This window comes from Phoca vitulina, unplaced genomic scaffold (genome assembly GCF_004348235.1).
Source record: "Phoca vitulina isolate PV1807 unplaced genomic scaffold, GSC_HSeal_1.0 scaffold2, whole genome shotgun sequence".
NCBI classification, from domain to species: domain Eukaryota; kingdom Metazoa; phylum Chordata; class Mammalia; order Carnivora; family Phocidae; genus Phoca; species Phoca vitulina.
Window position 1 is genome coordinate 11,632,570 of NW_022589705.1, and position 17,608 is coordinate 11,650,177.

General features: G+C 39.2%; 1 protein-coding gene and 1 pseudogene across 2 annotated transcripts in view; one reads left to right on the forward strand and one right to left on the reverse strand.

Moving 5' to 3' along the window:
• The window catches only part of FAM102B (family with sequence similarity 102 member B), an 84,399-nt gene that overhangs the window by 43,647 nt on the left and 23,144 nt on the right, over nucleotides 1-17,608 (reverse strand). The window lies entirely within an intron of this gene.
• LOC116641289 lies at nucleotides 10,177-13,497 on the forward strand (annotated as a pseudogene).

The window sequence follows — 17,608 nt, forward strand, 5'->3', positions numbered from 1 at the left end:
AGGAAGTCGCGGCACTAGCTTTCAAACCAGGCCCGTTTAACTCAACAGCCTACTTGTCCATAAAGGAAAATCTGTATTTTCCCCACCACCTCTGCTCTTTCAAGCTTCCAGGCCTTTGTACCTGCTGTTCCCTCTACTGTTTTGTGTAAGTGTAGGGGGCTTGGCCTTAAAACAGAAGGATAATTATTCCTCTAACATGGGAAGAAAAGAAAGACAATGGGTGAAAATAAAGAGAAAACTGAAGAAACCAAAAGGGAAAGGCAAGAAAGCCCAGGCTGAATAGTTTTTGATTTTCTTAGGAAAGTAAAAGGTGAGGTTCGTTCTTTTTTTTTTTTTTTTTTAATATTTTATTTATTTGCCAGAGAGAGAGTGAGAGAGTGTGAGAGTACAAGCAGGGGGAGTGGCAGGGAGGGAGCCCAATGTGGGGCTCGATCCCAGGACTCTGGGATCATGACCCGAGCCGTAGGCAGATGCTCAACTGACAGCCAGCCCCTGTCATTCTATAGAAATAACCTCACCTTGGGACGCCTGGGTGGCTCAGTTGTTAAGCATCTGCCTTCGGCTCAGGTCATGATCCCAGGGTCCTGGGATTGAGCCCCACATGGGGCTCCCTGCTCAGCGGGGAGCCTGCTTCTCCCTCTCCTACTCCCTCTGCTTGTGTTCCCTCTCTTGCTGTGTTTCTCTCTGTCAAATAAATAAATAAAATCTTAAAAAAAAAAAGATTTATTTCAGAGAGAGAACACATTGGGGGGGAGGAGAGGTAGAGGGAGAAAATCTCAAGCAGACTCCCAGCTGAGTGTGGAGCCCCTCCTGGGCTAGAACCCATGAGATCACGACCTGAGCCAAAATCAAGAGATGGAAGCTCAACGAACTGAGCCACCCAGGCACCCCTAGGATGTATGTGTTCTTAGTGGAGTTTCCTGGAAATCCAGCAGGAGTGCAATTTATTTGTATGGTCACAACACAGGCAGAATGAGTTCTTTGGCAAAGAATGGATCTGGAGGTATTTATCAGGCAACATGGGGCATCCCCAGCAAGATAGGCAGGAGCTAACATGCATACTTAAAAATAAATGAATTTTTGAAAAAAATAGTGAATAATAATGAAAATAACAAAGAGGAAAAAATAAAATTAGAATTTTTTAAAATGTTGTTCCCCTATCAACATCTCAGGGCCTCAAGACTTGATGGAGGCATCAGTCATGGCCTCTGGAGCTCCTAAAAAGGGTGTGCAAGTATACTGAAGGGCTACCCTTCAGGAGCACCCTGTGCTTCCAAGCACTTCGTTGTTTCTGTCACTGAGATCACTGACCTTTGATCAGGAATCAGACATTTAAAACAAAAACAAAAACCAAAAAAACCCCTATATTTTACTTCAAAAAAAATTACATAAAAACTTCTAGTTAAAGATTGCAGGTTGAGAGCATGTATTAACTTACCTCTGCTCTCCTAAACATTCTATTTAATTTTTAAGGCATCATCTAGCAAGGACAAAGAGAACCAGAGAGGAGACAAAAATAAATGGCCAGGGATTAACAAGTGATAATGATTTAGCAAATCAAAGAAAGCTGAACATTAAGCTGGTAATGGTGAAAGCCAAGAGCAGGTATCTTAAATTAGCATTAAGTGGAACAAAGGAGGGACAAATGGCAGAAGAACTGATTGAAAACTCTTTTAGAAAGAGGCCCTCAGGGCGCCTGGGTGGCTCAGTTGGTTAAGCGACTGCCTTCGGCTCAGGTCATGATCCTGGAGTCCCGGGATCGAGTCCCGCATCGGGCTCCCTGCTCTGCAGGGAGTCTGCTCCTCCCTCTGACCCTCCCCCCTCTCATGTGCTCTCTCTCTCATTCTCTCTCTCTCAAATAAATAAATAAAAATCTTAAAAAAAAAAAAAAAGAAAGAGGCCCTCAGATCTTCCTGACTCCTGCAGAAGATTTATTCTCCTGATGAGGTACAACAGAGGGATCTCTGTGTTACATGACCTGAGGGCAGGTATTGAAAATAGAATGACCAGACTGGGTGGGGGGGCAGGGTGGACCCAGGATGAAAGATGGACTTATTGAATGCTAAGACTTCCAAACTTCTTCCCCTAATCTGGCTTCTCAGGATATATTCTTTAAGAAGACGTAAGAAGAACATTCTCTGGGGAATCCAACCAGACCCCAAAAAAAAGCTCTAATGAGATGAATGTTGGAGGTTACAAAATGACTCTGCCAGCTCAATCTACAGTAAAAACCTGAATCAATGAACACTCTCTACATGCACAAAGCCTCTAAGCAACTTTAACTGCCTCACAGCTAAATATGAGCAAACACTCGAAGAATGTCTCTTAATATGAACAAACTGAGACCAGAATGAATAGCAAAAAGGCAAATTTTAAAAAACAGAGTCTATGCTGGAAGAAGAAAAAAAGATTCTCAGAGAGACGAAATTGCATCTACCATAAAGGAATAGGATGCTATAAAACAGAACATATAAGGAACTAAAAAGTACTCACAGAAATAAAAAACATGGGCTTGATATTCTTATTTTTTTAAAGATTTTATCCATTTATTTGAGATAGACACAGAGCACGAGCGAGCACAGCAGGGGGAGCTGCAAAGGGAGGGGGAGAAGCAGGCTCCCCATTGAGCAGGGAGCCTGATGCGGGGCTCAATCCCAGGACCCTGGGATCATGACCCGAGCCGAAGCCACCCAGGTGCCCCAAGAGTTGACTTTTTGAAAAAAAATAAACAAAATCAAGGAATTCATAGCTAGCCTAAGAAAAAAAGAGTGAAGACCATAAGAAATGAAAAAAGAGACACTGGGCGCCTGGGTGGCTCAGCTGGTTAAGCGACTGCCTTTGGCTCAGGTCATGATCCTGGAGTCCCGGGATCGGGTCCCATATTGGGCTCCCTGCTCAGCAGGGAGTCTGCTTCTCCCTCTGACCCTCCCCCCTCTCATGCTCTCTCTATCTCATTCTCTCTCTCAAATAAATAAATAAAATCTTTAAAAAAAAGAAAAAAGAGACATTTAAAACATGCTTCAGAAATAAAAAGAATCATAAGGGACTATTATTAAGTTATATGCTAACAAACTAGATAATCTAGAAGAAATCAATAAATTCCTAGAAACATACAACTTGCTAAAATTGAATCAAGAAGAAACACAAAACTTGAACAGATCAATAACAAATAAGGAGACTGAATCAATAATAAAAAACTTTTGAACAACCACCCCCACAAAAAGCCCGGGACCAGATAGTTCTTAGGAGAATTCTATCAAATACTCAAAGGAAAAATTTTTACCAATCCTTCTTAAACTCTTCCAAAAGATAGGGGAGTCTGCTTCTCCCTCTGTCTGCCACTCTCCCTGCTTGTTCTCTCTCTCTCTCTCTCATTCTCTCTATCAAATAAAAAAATTAAATCTTAAAAAAAAAAAAACCACATGATCATCTGAATAGATTAAATTTGGCATGCTTTTTCTGCAGCATCCACTCATGATAAAGACTTTCAACAAAATTGGTATAGCAGCAACTTACCTCAATACAGTAAAGACCATATATGAAAAACCCACAGCTAACATCATAATCAGTAAGGAAAACCTGAAAGCTCTTCCTCTAAGATCGAGTGCAATACAAAGATGCCCTCTCTCACCACTTCTGGAATATAGTACTGGAAATCCTAGCCAGAGCAATTAGTCAAGAAAAGAAATAAAAGCATCCAAATCAGAAAGAAGTAACATTAGCTCTATTTGCAGACAATATGATCATATATATATAAAGCCCTAAAGACCACCCCCCCCCAAAAAAACTGTCAGAATAAACAGATTCAGTAAAGTTGCAGGATACAAAATCAAAATAAGAAAAAAGAATCTGTGGTGTTTCTATACATGAACAATGAACTACCTGAAAAAGAAATTAAGGAAACAATCCCATTCACAATAGCAACAAAAAGAATAAAATACCTAGAAATAAATTTAATCAAAGAGGTGAAAGACTTGTACACTGAAAATTATAAAACACTGATGAAGGAAAGTAATGAAGATACAAATAAATGGGAAGGCATCCTATGGATTGGAAGAATTAATATTGTTAAAAGGTCCATACTACCCAAAGTGATATACAGATTTAATGCAATCCCTATCAAAATCCCAATGGGATTCTTTACAGAACTAGAAAAAAACAATCCCAAAATTCCTGTGTAACCACGAAGACCCCAAAGCAATCTTGAGGAAGAAGAACAAGGCTGGAGGCATCACACTTTCTGATTTCAGAATGTATTACAAAGTCACAGCAATAAAAACAGTATGGTATTGGGAAAAAAATCCCTCAGAAATATAGACCAGTGAAACAGAATAGAGAGCTCAGGAATAATTCCACCCACTTACACTCAACTGATCTTTGATAAGAGTGCCAAGAAAACATAATGGAAAAAGGACAGTGGTGCTAGGAAAACTGGTTATTCACAATAGAAGAATGAAATTGGACTCATACTATATACAGAAATCAACACAAAATGGATTTAAAAACTTAAATGTAAGACCTAAAACAGTAAAACTACTAGAAAAAAATAGAGAAAAAGCTTCTTGACATTGGTCTGGGCAATGATTTTTTTGGGTATAACACCAAAAGCACAGGCAAAAGCAAAAATAGATAAGTGACTGCATCAAACCTTCTGCAGAGCAAAGGAAATGATCAACAGAATGAAAAGGCAACTTACGGAATGGGAGAAAATACTCTCCAACCATATATCTGATGAGAGGTTAATGTCTCAAATATGTAAGAAACTCAAACAGCTCAATGGCAAAAACAAAAAAACCTCCATACAACACAATCAAAAAATGGGCAAAAACGTTTGAATAGACATTTCTCAAGTGAAGATATAAGACCAACAGATATATGATTGTAATCACTAATCATTAGAGAAATGCAAATCAAAACCACAATGAGATATGACCTCACACCTATTAGAGTGGCTATTATCAAAAAGACAAAAAAAGTGTTGGTTAGAATGTGGAAAAAAGGGTGCCTGGGTGGCTCAGTCAGTTATTCATCTGCCTTTGGTTCAGGTCATGATCTCAGGGTCCTGGGATGGAGCCCTCCATCGGGGTCCCTGCTCAGTGGGTTGTCTGCTTCTCTCTCAGCCCTTCTCTCTCTCGCTCTCAAAAGTAAATAAATAAAATCTATAAAAAAAAAGAATGTGGAAAAAAGAACTCTCCTACATGGTTGATGGGAATATAAATTGGTATAGCCATTATGAAAAACTGTATGGAGGTTCCTTAAAAATTAAAAATAGAATTACCATATGATCCAGCAATTCCACTTCTGGGTACATATCCAAAGGAAATGTAATTGATATTTGAAGAGATATTTCTGCTCCCATGTTCACTGCAGCATTGTTCATAATAGCTGAGATACAGACACAACCTAAGTGTCTGTCGAGGGATGACTGAAGAAATGTGTGACACACACACACACACACACAGGAATGTTATTCAGCCACAAAAAAGAAGTAAATGTGATAATATGGGTAAGGGTGGAGGACATTATGCAAAGTGAAGTAAGTCAAACACAGAAAGACAAATATTGCATGACCTCACTTATATGTGGAATCTAAAATAGTGGAACTCAATGAGTAGGATGGTAGCAGCCAGGAGTTAGAAAGTGGGGAAATGGGGAAGATGTTGGCCAAAGGCTACCAAATTCAGTTAGGCAAGATGAATAAGTTCTGGAGATCTAATGTACAGCATGGTGACCATAGTTAATAATGCTGTATTGCATGCTTCTAATTTGCTAAAAGAGTAGATCTTAAATATTCTCACCAGAAAAAAACAGGTAATTATGTGAGGTGATGGATATGTTAATTAGTTTGATTGTGGTCATCATTTTACAATGTATACATAAATCTAAACATCTCAAGTTGTACCTCATTTTTTTAAAAGATTTATTTGTTTCTGTGAGAGAGAGAAAGTGCAAGAGAGTGAGAGTGCATGCATGAGTGGGGGGAGTGGCAGAGGGAGAGGGCAAATCTCAAGCTGACTCCCCACTGAGTGCAGAGCCCAATGTGGGGCTCAATCCCAGGACTAAGATCATGACCTGAGCTGAAATCAAGAGTTGGACACCCAACTGACTGAGCCACCCAGGCACCCCATCAAGCTGTACATCTTAAGCATATATAATTAATTTGTCAATTATACTTCAATAAAACTAAAAGATAAAATCAAATATTATGGATGAAATGTTTTGTGCATATTTTTGTATATATTGTACATATTTTTCATGACCTGTACAGCCCCACCCAATGAAGCTACAGATAAGCTCAGATCCACTTGCAGGGAATTAAGACACTATCCAGACACATGAATACTGTCTCCCAAGTAGTAGACTGACATATAAGCTAAGACTCTGGAACAGGTTCTTATGTGAGAGTAAGAAAGTCTAATGAACCAAGAGATCAGGTTGGGATGAACTAAGGCTATGAAAAGTGTACATGATCATTAATTAACTCATGATGTCACACAACAAAGAATCCTTACTGGAGTAGAAACTCAGAAATGATGAAGGCAAAAATAAGAGCCCAGAAAATCACTCTGGACAATACACTGCCAACCACAGTAAACACTAGATAAATATTTGTTGACTGAATGAATAAATGTCATGCATTAGTCACAAATAAACAGTCCCAGCTACTGATTCCTGCCTATGCTACTTCACGATTTTTCCTAAATCAACCCCTTTTCTGTGTCTAGCACCACTACCCTAATTCAGTCCCTCAATAGCTCTTCCTTGAAATATGGCAACAGCCTCCTAAATGGTCCTCACTCAAATCTACCTTTCTCATTGCTACCAGAGAGCTCCTTCTAAAATACAAATTTCAAAATGTCATTCCTCTGTTTAAAATCCTTCACTGACAGGGCGCCTGAGTGGCTCAGTCAGTTAAGTGTCTGACTCTTGGTTTTGGTTCAGGTCCTGATCTCAGGGTTGTGGGATCGAGCCCCGAAATCAGCTCTGTGTTCAGCACAGAGTCTGCTTGAGAGTCTCTCTCCCTCTCCCTCTGGCTCTCCCCCCACCCCAAAATAAATAAATAAATCTTTAAAAAAATAATAAAATCCTTCACCACTTCCCCATATCTTGGAGGATTACCTCCAACCTACTTAACATGGCCATGATTAGGTCCCTGCTTATCTTTAGTCTCTTGACCCTTTTTTTTTTTTTTTAAAGATTTTATTTATTTATTTGACAGAGGGAGAGAGAGCACAAGTAGGCAGAGAGGCAGGCAGAGGGAGAGGGAGAAATAGGCTCTCCACTGAGTGGGGAGCCCGACGTGGGGCTCGATCCCGGGACTCTGGGATCATGACCTGAGCCGAAGGCAGCCGCTTAACTGACTGAGCCACCCAGGTGCCCCTCTCTTGACCCTTTCTGTCTCATACTGCTTGTCAGTCCCAATTTACTTCACACTATTCCTCATTTGTATGCCTTGTTCATGAGGTTTTCTTTCCTCTGTATGCTGTCTACTCTCCCTTTCAACTCCCTAGATTTACCAATTTAATTCTTACTCACTTAGTTTAGTCATGACCTGCTCTAGAAATCATTCCCCAACTCAGCCTTCAGGTGAAAGCCTGGTGTCATGTATGATGCGGTCTACCTCGGTTCCCTGAATGCCTCTGTGTCTGCCATTCTGTATCCTAGAGTACTGCCACCCAGGAGAGGGGCTGGCAAGAACTGGCCGAGTTGGCTTCCTCCATCATTCCATTCAGTCCTCATCTCCTAGGACGCAGTCCTACTTTCCTTTTTTTTCTGCCTTGTCTCTGGCAGATGCTTCTATGATTACACATATTTCAAATGAACCGATATTTGAAACAAATTTTAAAAATTTATAAGCTTAAAAATAGCTATGTCCCTTCTTAAAAGGAATTCAAGTAGAAAAAGATATGATAATTTAGGCAATCTTTTCGATTTTATATCATCAGAGTAATAGCCCTGAAGTATTCAACAATTTCTCTAAATAAAGGAAAAATTTTGTATGCCCAAGGCAATTATTCAGAATTTTTTTGTCATAATCTTTAATGTGTATACACGCACGCAAATATACATGCATAGACACACAGCTGACAGAAAGCTGTCCAAACTACACAAACAAACAAAGTGGCAAAGCTAGTTCGTGACAGTTTGTTATACTGATGGGTTACCATGGAAACAAACTCAGACTACTTGGCAACTGAGACAAAAGTCACATTTAGTAATGTTTTCCGTTATGTGAGTCATTAATTTCCTATGAGTTTTATATGGTTGCTTAACCACTTTCAAGAAACAAAGCAAGAGAATAGGATTTATGTTGATACTGTGGAAAGTCAAGTATTTCTAAGATAAACGATAAAGTTGCTGATTGTGAAATACGTAAGCAAAAGACTTAAAAGAAGATAAATGTTGCTATGGCCACTGTTTATCCTTCAAGAGTTAAAAAAAATCTAAAAAGTCTTTAAAAAATTAATAAAGTGAAAATTATGGATCCATTTTTTGTAACTTACTGTACCAGCAAACTGCATTATTTAATATTCTAAGAATAACTTGCATATGTATACTCTACACATATATTTAAAATTATGCCATATCTTGGAATTTGAAGTATTTTTAACTTTTCAGAAACAGTGATCAAAAACTGCTGTGAGGAACGCAAGCTGTTTTGCCAGACAACATTACTGCAGGGAGGTGAAGTGCTTGTATCCAGAGCCAGTATGCTTGGGTTCAAATCCTGCCTCTGCTACTTGCTGGCTCTCACACTGGACACACTCCCTAACCTCTCTGCACTTCCGTTTCCTCCTCCACGAAACGGGGGTAGTAACAGTACCTACAAGTCAAGGGGGTTTTTGGAAACTAAGTGAATTATTACAGTGTTTATTTTTTTTTTTTATTTTTTTTTTTTTTAAAGATTTTATTTATTTATCTGACAGAGAGAGAGAGAGAACAAGTAGGCAGAGAGACAGGCAGAGGGAGAGGGAGAAGCAGGCTCCCCGCTGAGCAGGGAGCCCGACGCGGGGCTCGATCCCAGGACCCTGGGATCATGACCCGAGCCGAAGGCAGCCGCTTAACCGGCTGAGCCACCCAGGCGCCCCGAATTATTACAGTGTTTAGAACAGTGCCTTATAGTGGATCTCAATAATAAATGTTAGAAGTTGCTATTATTAAGAATGTAAGTAGTTGGGGCGCCTGGGTGGCTCAGTCGTTAAGCGTCTGCCTTCAGCTCAGGTCATGGTCCCAGGGTCCTGGGATCGAGCTCCGCATTGGGCTCCCTGCTCCGCGGGAAGCCTGCTTCTCCCTCTCTCACTCCTCCCTGCTTGTGTTCCCTCTCTCGCTGTGTCTCTCTCTGTCAAATAAATAAAATAAAATCTTAAAAAAAAAAAAAAAAGAATGTAAGTAGTTCTACATCTACTTACATTTGCCACCCAGAGAGAAATAATGATTAAATTTATAAGTAGGGAATTTTCTTCAATAGTCAATGGAGGTTTCTATTTTCTAAGAGATATAGATTCATGAGAAAATGAACCTTTGGGAACTGAAGCAAAAATAAATATTTTAAAACTCCATGAATAAATGAGATCCGTAAAAACTGTGACTTTTAATTACAACACTAAGCATACATGAATCTCTCGCATTCTAGAGGCATTTTTGGCTTGTGTAACTAGGTGAACAGTACTATCATTCAGTGGAAAAAAATTGAGCCCAGGGGATTTTCATTCATTCATTCATTCATTCTGCTGGTAGTGTTAGACAATGTAGGAAATGATGATCCAGAGTTTGGACATTTTGAGGTTGAGGAGCCTGAGAGTCCCTCCTTTGGAAATGTCCAGTAGGTAGACAGATACAGAGACCTAGAACTCAAAAAGAGGGCAGGGCTCAAAATACAAATGTTAAGTCCTCAGCATGTTAATGGTCACTGAGATCATGGGAATGGATAAGGCCATTCAGGAGAGTGGGTAGAGTCGGAAGGGAAGAGAGCGGAGTCTGGAACTCTAGGGAACACTGATATGTAAGGTATGGGAGGAGAAGGGGGCAGGTGAAGGAGACCAAAGGGTAAATGGAGAAGCAAAGGAGATCCTGTTTGTCACTGAAACCAAGGAAAAGATTTTTAAGAAGGCGTTGCCCCAGAATATCAAATGTGGCAGAGTGGGCAGGTAAGATAATGATGAAAAAGCAGCAACAATGAAGTCACTGATAACACTGGCAAGTATAGTTTCAGTGCAAAGGTGAGGGTGGAAGGCAGATTACTATAGGAGGTAGAGACAGTAGTAATAAAGTGGAGAGGACGAAGGTGGCAGTCGGATGGGGACATGGGGTAGAAAGAAGATTTCAACTAACATGCAGGAGACTTAAGCATGTTTTAGCACTGATAGGAAAGAACCACTAAAGAGAAAAAGTCAAAGATTTGAGGAGGTATGAATAATGGCACCAGAGAGGACCCATCTCTGAGAATGTCAGAGCGGATGTGAAATGGACAATAGTTGGGGGAATTGGCCCTCGACAGAAGAAGGGGCTCCTCTTTCATCATGAGGAAGGAAAGAGAAAAGAACATGCTGTAATGCAGGCAAGTTTGTCAACAGCTCACTGTTCACTGCTCAGAATTTTTTTTTTTCAAGATTTTATTTGTTTATTTGAGAGAGCGCGAGCAGGAGTGGGTGGGGGAGGAGCAGGAGAGGGAGAGAATTTTTTTTTTTTTTTAAAGATTTTATTTATTTGAGAGAGAGAGAATGAGAGAGAAAGAACACATGAGAGGGGATAGGGTCAGAGGGTGAAGCAGACTCCCTGCCAAGCAGGGAGCCCGATGCGGGACTTGATCCAGGGACTCCAGGATCATGACCTGAGCCGAAGGCAGTCGCTTAACCAACTGAGCCACCCAGGTGCCCTTTTTTTTTTTTTAAAAGACTTTATTTATTTATTTGAGAGAGAGAGAGTGAGAGAGAGCATGAGAGGGGAGAGGGTCAGAGGGAGAAGCAGACTCCCTGCTGAGCAAGGAGCCTGATGTGGGACTCGATCCTGGGACTTCAGGATTATGACCTGAGCTGAAGGCAGTCACTTAACCAAGTGAGCCATCCAGGCGCCCGGAGAGGGAGAGAATCTCAAGCAGACTCCCTGCTGAGCATGGAGCCTGATGCGGGGGCTCAATCCCACAACCCTGAGATCATGACCTGAGCCAAAATCAGGAGTCAGATGCTCAACCGACTGAGCCACCCAGGCTCCCCACCCCAGAACTGTTCTGATGAGAAATTTCATTTAGAAACACACACTACTACTTGACATACAGTAGGTCCTCAAATAAATGTTTGAATACTTGCTTGTTAATAATCTGCTGAATATATTAAAAAAAAATCTTTGTAGCCTCATGCAAGAAAGATTGCCACAGCGCCTGGGTGGCTCAGTTGTTAAGCATCTGCCTTCGGCTCAGGTCATGATCCCAGGGTCCTGGGGTCGAGCCCCGCATTGGCTCCCTGTTCTGCGGGAAGCCTGCTTCTCCCTCTCCCACTCCCCCTGCTTGTGTTCCCTCTCTCACTGTGTCTCTCTCTGTCAAATAAATAAAAATCTTTAAAAAAAAAAAAAAAGAAAAAGAAAGTTGTCATTCAGTGACTTAGCAGATGTCCTAACAAGAAAAGTCATTTAAAAAAAAAGTATGCAAAATTATGCCAATTTTTATAGTATGATAACTGAGTAGTTGTTTTTATGAGTAAAATATGAATTTATGTTCACCTAGAGAGACATGTATTTTTTAAGTTCCCATATGTATAGTCATAGATTATTTTTTCTATATACTTTTTGACCACATTTCTAAACACTTAATAGAAACCATTTGAATAATATAAAAAAGGAAGACTAGCACCCAGTTCACCTGTCAGTTAACGTATAGTTTTTCTATTTATAACTTCTCAGTTTAAGAGCCAGTGAAAGAAAAGCAGGATGATATATGGAAAGAGCAAAGGATAGAGAACCAAGGTGTTTTCTATTATAAACTAGGTGAGTTGTGACTAATCATTTAACCTACTGGGGCTTCAACTTCTTCATTTAGGAATAAGTGTTAAACTAGATGCTAAAATTTCATGATTCCCATGTATCAAAATAAGTATTTTTGACAAGACTATTTTATCATCCAAGAAAATTAATTTATTTTGCTGTAAATATACACATTCTACAAAGCATTAGTTCCCTACCTTCTAGAAAGGACAGTACAGATGAAGAAAGCACAATAAAAGAATGAAGTAACAGAAAAAACCCATTCCTAATCTAAGGAAAGACCTTATACTACAAATTTAAGAATACACAGGATAGTTTGGGAAAATTTAATGAAAACTACACAAAACTTAAAAAAAAAAAGAAAAAAAAAAAAGGAGCTGCCTCAGCCGCAGCTGGCCAACGGGGCCCTCAAAGTCTCTGTCTGGAGCAAGGTGCTGTGGAGCTACATGGCCTGGGAGGACAAGGATGAATTTTTAGATGTGATCTACTGGTTCTGACAGATCATCTCTGTGGTCCTAGGTGTCATTTGGGGAGTGTGAGCATTGCGGGGTTTCCTGGGAATAACGGAATTCTGCCTAATCAATGCAGGAGTCCTGTACTTCTGCTTCAGCAACTACCTACAGACAGGTGAGGAAGAATATGGTGGCACATGGGAGCTCACAAAAGAAGGGTTTATGACATCTTTTGCTTTGTTCATGGTCATTTGGATCATTTTTTACACTGCCATCCACGATGACTGATGGTGTACAGACCCCACCCGCTCTCTGTCCGGTATAAAGGAGCCTCATAGTTACAGCACAGAAACATGATTGTAGGGGCACCCCAGCCACGTGGAACCCGAAAGACCCATGTTTCCTGGACCGAGATTCAGTGTGTTGGGCATCAGTGTTTTCTGCACGGGCTGTGATCTGAAACTTTTTAAAGAACCATCTGCCTTTTGAGGAAGCATTTCTGAATTGTCCATCACCAACCATTTCTTCCTGGATATCATCATGAAACACCTGTTTGCTAATGGGAGCGGTCGTTTAATTTGATGCACCTCTGGATCCAGATGCAACATTAAATTGTCTTCCTCATTTTTCCACCAGGTGTACAGTTTTTAAACTATCAGTGGCATTTCAAGTCTTCTGAAAACAGTGTGGCAGTATGTGCGTGGGCCATGGAGTCTAATAAAACAGTTTTTCCACTGTAGAATGTTTTTGGGTACTTGAATAAATCAAATCTTTAATTGAGGGGAAAAAAAAGAGAAAACCCACAAAGCTTCCCTATTTCAATAAGGTGAAATCCTTCATGAACACATGTACTTAAAATCAAGTTATGTACATAGGAATGAATATATGTTCTCCACAACTCTTAAAAACAAAGGGAAAAGGGATTAACTTTACAGAACTAATAAGCAGATGTGAACTGCGGATTCTATACCTAGCCCAAACTATGCATAGTGTCTGAAGGAAAAAAGGATATTCTGTCAGACATGCAAGGACTAAAAAAACCCAAAACAACAACAAAGCAAAGCAAAGCAAAAAGTTATCACTCAGGTACCCTTTCTGAATAAGACACTTGTGTTGTGTAAGAATAAGAAAAATGAATTAAAAGTTAGACCTTAAGAATCAAAAAAAAAAGGGCAAGAAACCAAGGCAGTAGGTTACCTGTTCTTTCAAAATACTTTATTTTTGAACAAAATGACATTTTTTTGGTTCTTTCTGAACAGTCTAAAAACATGTGTACAAGATAACAGCCTCTCTCCCTTGAGGTGCCTCCCAAACGTGCTCTGTCCTTTTCCTACCATCCAACCTCATCTACACAGTCTACTGGACAGGGAGCAAACTTTAAGCTCAGAAGACTTGGGCTCAAGTCTAATTGCTTTCTCTCTCTTTTTTTTAAGTAGGTTTCATGCCTGGCGTGGAGCCCAATGTGGGGTTTGAACTCACAACCCTGAGATCAAGACCTAAGCTGAGATCAAGAGTTGGACACTTAACTGAGCCACCCAGGTGCCCCAAAATTAAATATTTATCTATTTATCATATAGATAAATTACATATATGATATATGATTATTTATTATATTACTTATATATATTATATATACATAGCACTGTGTAAAGAACAAAATGTTATGAATCCAGACCACTCAAAAGCTTTTTCTATGATACAATTCCTGAGTCCCTGGGTAGAATGATTCTCTTGTTTCGATAAACTCCTGGGACATTTTATAAGTGTCTGGAGGTGCCTTGCAAATAAACAATACTAAGAGCAAGAAAGATGGGGCTTTAGTGAACTTTTGCTGTGTGTTACAGAATATATTAAAAAATATACTCCCCCTTGGGTATTTTCACAAGCATAAATTATTGAAAGGGAGCTCTAGAGTATCAGAGGAGGTTTATCTGCTACAGTGATATTAAGTAGTGAATTCAAAACAACATGCACAGGCCATGAGGACTGATTTGGAGATACAGATAAGGAGGAGAAGAATGTAGAATGCTTACATTTTTGAGATTGGGAGTGAAATGAGCCAGTGACACAGTTGGAATGTGACAAAATAGCAGGAAAACTGTGCTGTGAAGGCTCTACTCTGGCTATTTTGGTAATTCTTAAAATAATGATAATGATATAATAATGAGGAAAAACTCAGGCAAAAGAAGTGAATTAAAATAAAAGTCACGGCAACACGGTCTAGTGAGTGCTACTTTGAAGGGAGGTCTGGGGACGAGATGGAAGAGGGGAGAGATCTGGGTGGCAGTGAAAGGATGTGGTTAGGGGTTGAACAGAGAAGGACTATACTGAGCACGTGGGCTGGGAGATTTCTTGAGTGGCAGAGACCCACCATGGTATCTCCTGCTGACTGTGACCACAGTCAGTGTGAGCTCCGTGATTATGCATCACACAGCATTGCTTGACAGGTCTGATACCATTCCTCACAAGGAAGGAAACCCCAGGGGGGTCACAGTAGGTGAGTCAGAAAAACTGCAATGAATATTTTAAATATCTTCTTAATTTTTTCTTTTTTTTTTTTTTGTATGCTGGTTTTATATGGGTGACCTTAGTAAAAATTACTGTCAGATTCATTTTGGCTTACTATCAGTTGGCACTAATATATAGTTTCTCAAACGAGGAACTGGCAATAGCTAATATTGCAGGTATTACTGAATTCCTAGTTGCTTCACGAAGGCTTACACTATATTAGTATAATGAGAGAGCTTATAGTGCTCAGTTGTATATAATTACAAATGCTTATCATCTGTATTAGTAACTTAATGACTGAGTTAATTTTTCCATGAATAGAAATGCATTAATAGAAATTGTAAAGGAAATTTATGGTTGCTTTTAAAAGGTTCTTTACTAATTTAGCCTATAAGCAAAATTTTGGAACCAATTATTTTCTTTTGCAGGGACTATGAACAATCTTTTCTATGTTTCTGGGGCTGTTATTTCTAAAACTGTCTCTGCCTTGGATGCAGAGAAAATAGTGATGTCTATAGGACACTCCAAGGAAGACAGTCATTTGAACTTTCTGAAAGTCATTCTATCCCATAAGAAATGACCAAAATGCAGAGACTTTCGTGTCCAGGATGGTACACAGAGGTGATACTTAAAAAAAAACAAACAAAAAACCTTATGGGACCCTGAACTGGCCTCAAAAGATAACAATAGAAGATAAAATGTTAACAACTTTTCTAAAAAAAAAGTCAACAACTTTTTTTAGACACCAGCTCTAGAAAATTCCCAGAAATTGCCTTTGAAATGTGGTTGCAGTCTGTGAACAAGGAAATATATAAAATTTTAACTAGAAAGAAAATGTCACTAAATAAGTTTATTCCAATGCTATGCTAATGATGACTCACGAAAATGAAATGAAGCAAACATGTAAGGTCCAAAATCAATACTATGGTTACTTCCTCATTTCATTAAGATAAAATCAGACTTGGGTGTAAGCTAGTTTCTAAGCCACAATGTTTGGAAATAGCATTTGATTAGGAGAAGCCTGAGAATTTCTTCTGAAACCAGTAAACAGGTTTCAGGACAGAAACTTCTTTTTTTCTTTGAGATAACAGAAAGGTGTTCAATCATGGGTTTGTTTTAAATATTTCTACCCCTATTTTCTCTTACACTGTTTCTTTGCCCCAGCCTAGAATCATGTTTGGGTCTCCATCCTAAAAATAAATACATAAAGCTATTGTTTTTTCCTGTTTTCCCCCTTTTACCTAATTCACTTTTCTCCTCTTCATCAACAAAGTTCCCAAAAGCACAATTACACTCGACACTTCGGCTGCTTCACCACCTGCCCACCCCCTGACTCCACGAAACTTGGATTCTGCCCCAATGACTCTAATGAGACTACTCTCTCAAGTTCACCACTGGGCAGCCACATGCGAAAGAATGAAATTAGACCACTATCTTACACAATACACAACAATTAACTCAAACTGGATTCAAGACTTGAACATGAGACTTGGAATCATAAAACTCCCAGAAGAAGACACAGCTAGGTAAGCTCCTTGACATAATCTTGACTATGATTCTTGAGGCTTGACTCCAAAAGCAAAGGCGACAAAAACAAACAAGTAACACTACATCAAACTAAGAAGCTTCTGCAGAGCAAAGGAAATCATCAACAAAATGAAAAGGCAGTCTACTGAATAGGAGAAAATATTTGCAAATCATATATCCAATAAGGGGTTAAGATCCAAAATTAGAACTCCTACAACTCAATAACAACAACAAAAAACCTGATTAAAGAATGGGCAGAGGAAATGGGTAGAATTTTTTCAAAGAAGACATACAGATGACCAACAGGTATAGGGAAAGATACTCAACATCACTAATCATCAGGGCAATGCAAATCAAAACCACGATAAGCTATCACTTCACACCTGTCAGAAAGGGTAGAATCAAAAAGACAAGAAATAAGTACTGGTAAGGATGTGGAAAAAGGAAATGCTTGTACACTGTTGGTAGGAATGTAAATTGGTACAGCCACTATGGAAAACAGTATGGAGGTTCCTCAAAAAATTAAAAATAAAACTACCATAAAACCATTCCATTGTTGAGTATTTATAGAAAAAAAAACCCCCAAACAAAAATTATTTACAATAACAAACAAGCATTATTTACAATAGCCAAGATATGGAAACAGCCTAAGTGTCCTGACATATGAATGGATAAGTGGATCAAACAGATAACTTCCAGTTATAAAATAAGTAAGTCACAAGGATATAATGTACAGCATGGTGACTATAGTAATAATACTGTATTGCATATCTGAAAATTGCTGAGAGTAGATTTTAAAAGTTTTCATCACAAGAAAAAAAATTTTTTGTAACTATGTCTGGTGGCAGATGACTTACTGTAGTGGTCATTTTGTAACGTATACAAGTATGAAATCATTACATTGTACATCTGAAACTAATATGTCAATCATTCCTCAAAAAAAAAAAAAGTTCACCAGACTTGCTGATTTTCAAATAAAGAGAGCAGCTCTTACACCACTCTCTCTCTCATACAGTGGCAGAGCTGGACACTCTCTCAAGATTTTTCCTCAGTTAGCTTCTGTGATACCACATTCCTCTCGAAAATTTTGGACTCATTTTCCTTAATTAGATCTTCATCTACCAAGGTTCTATCCTCTGGCCTTT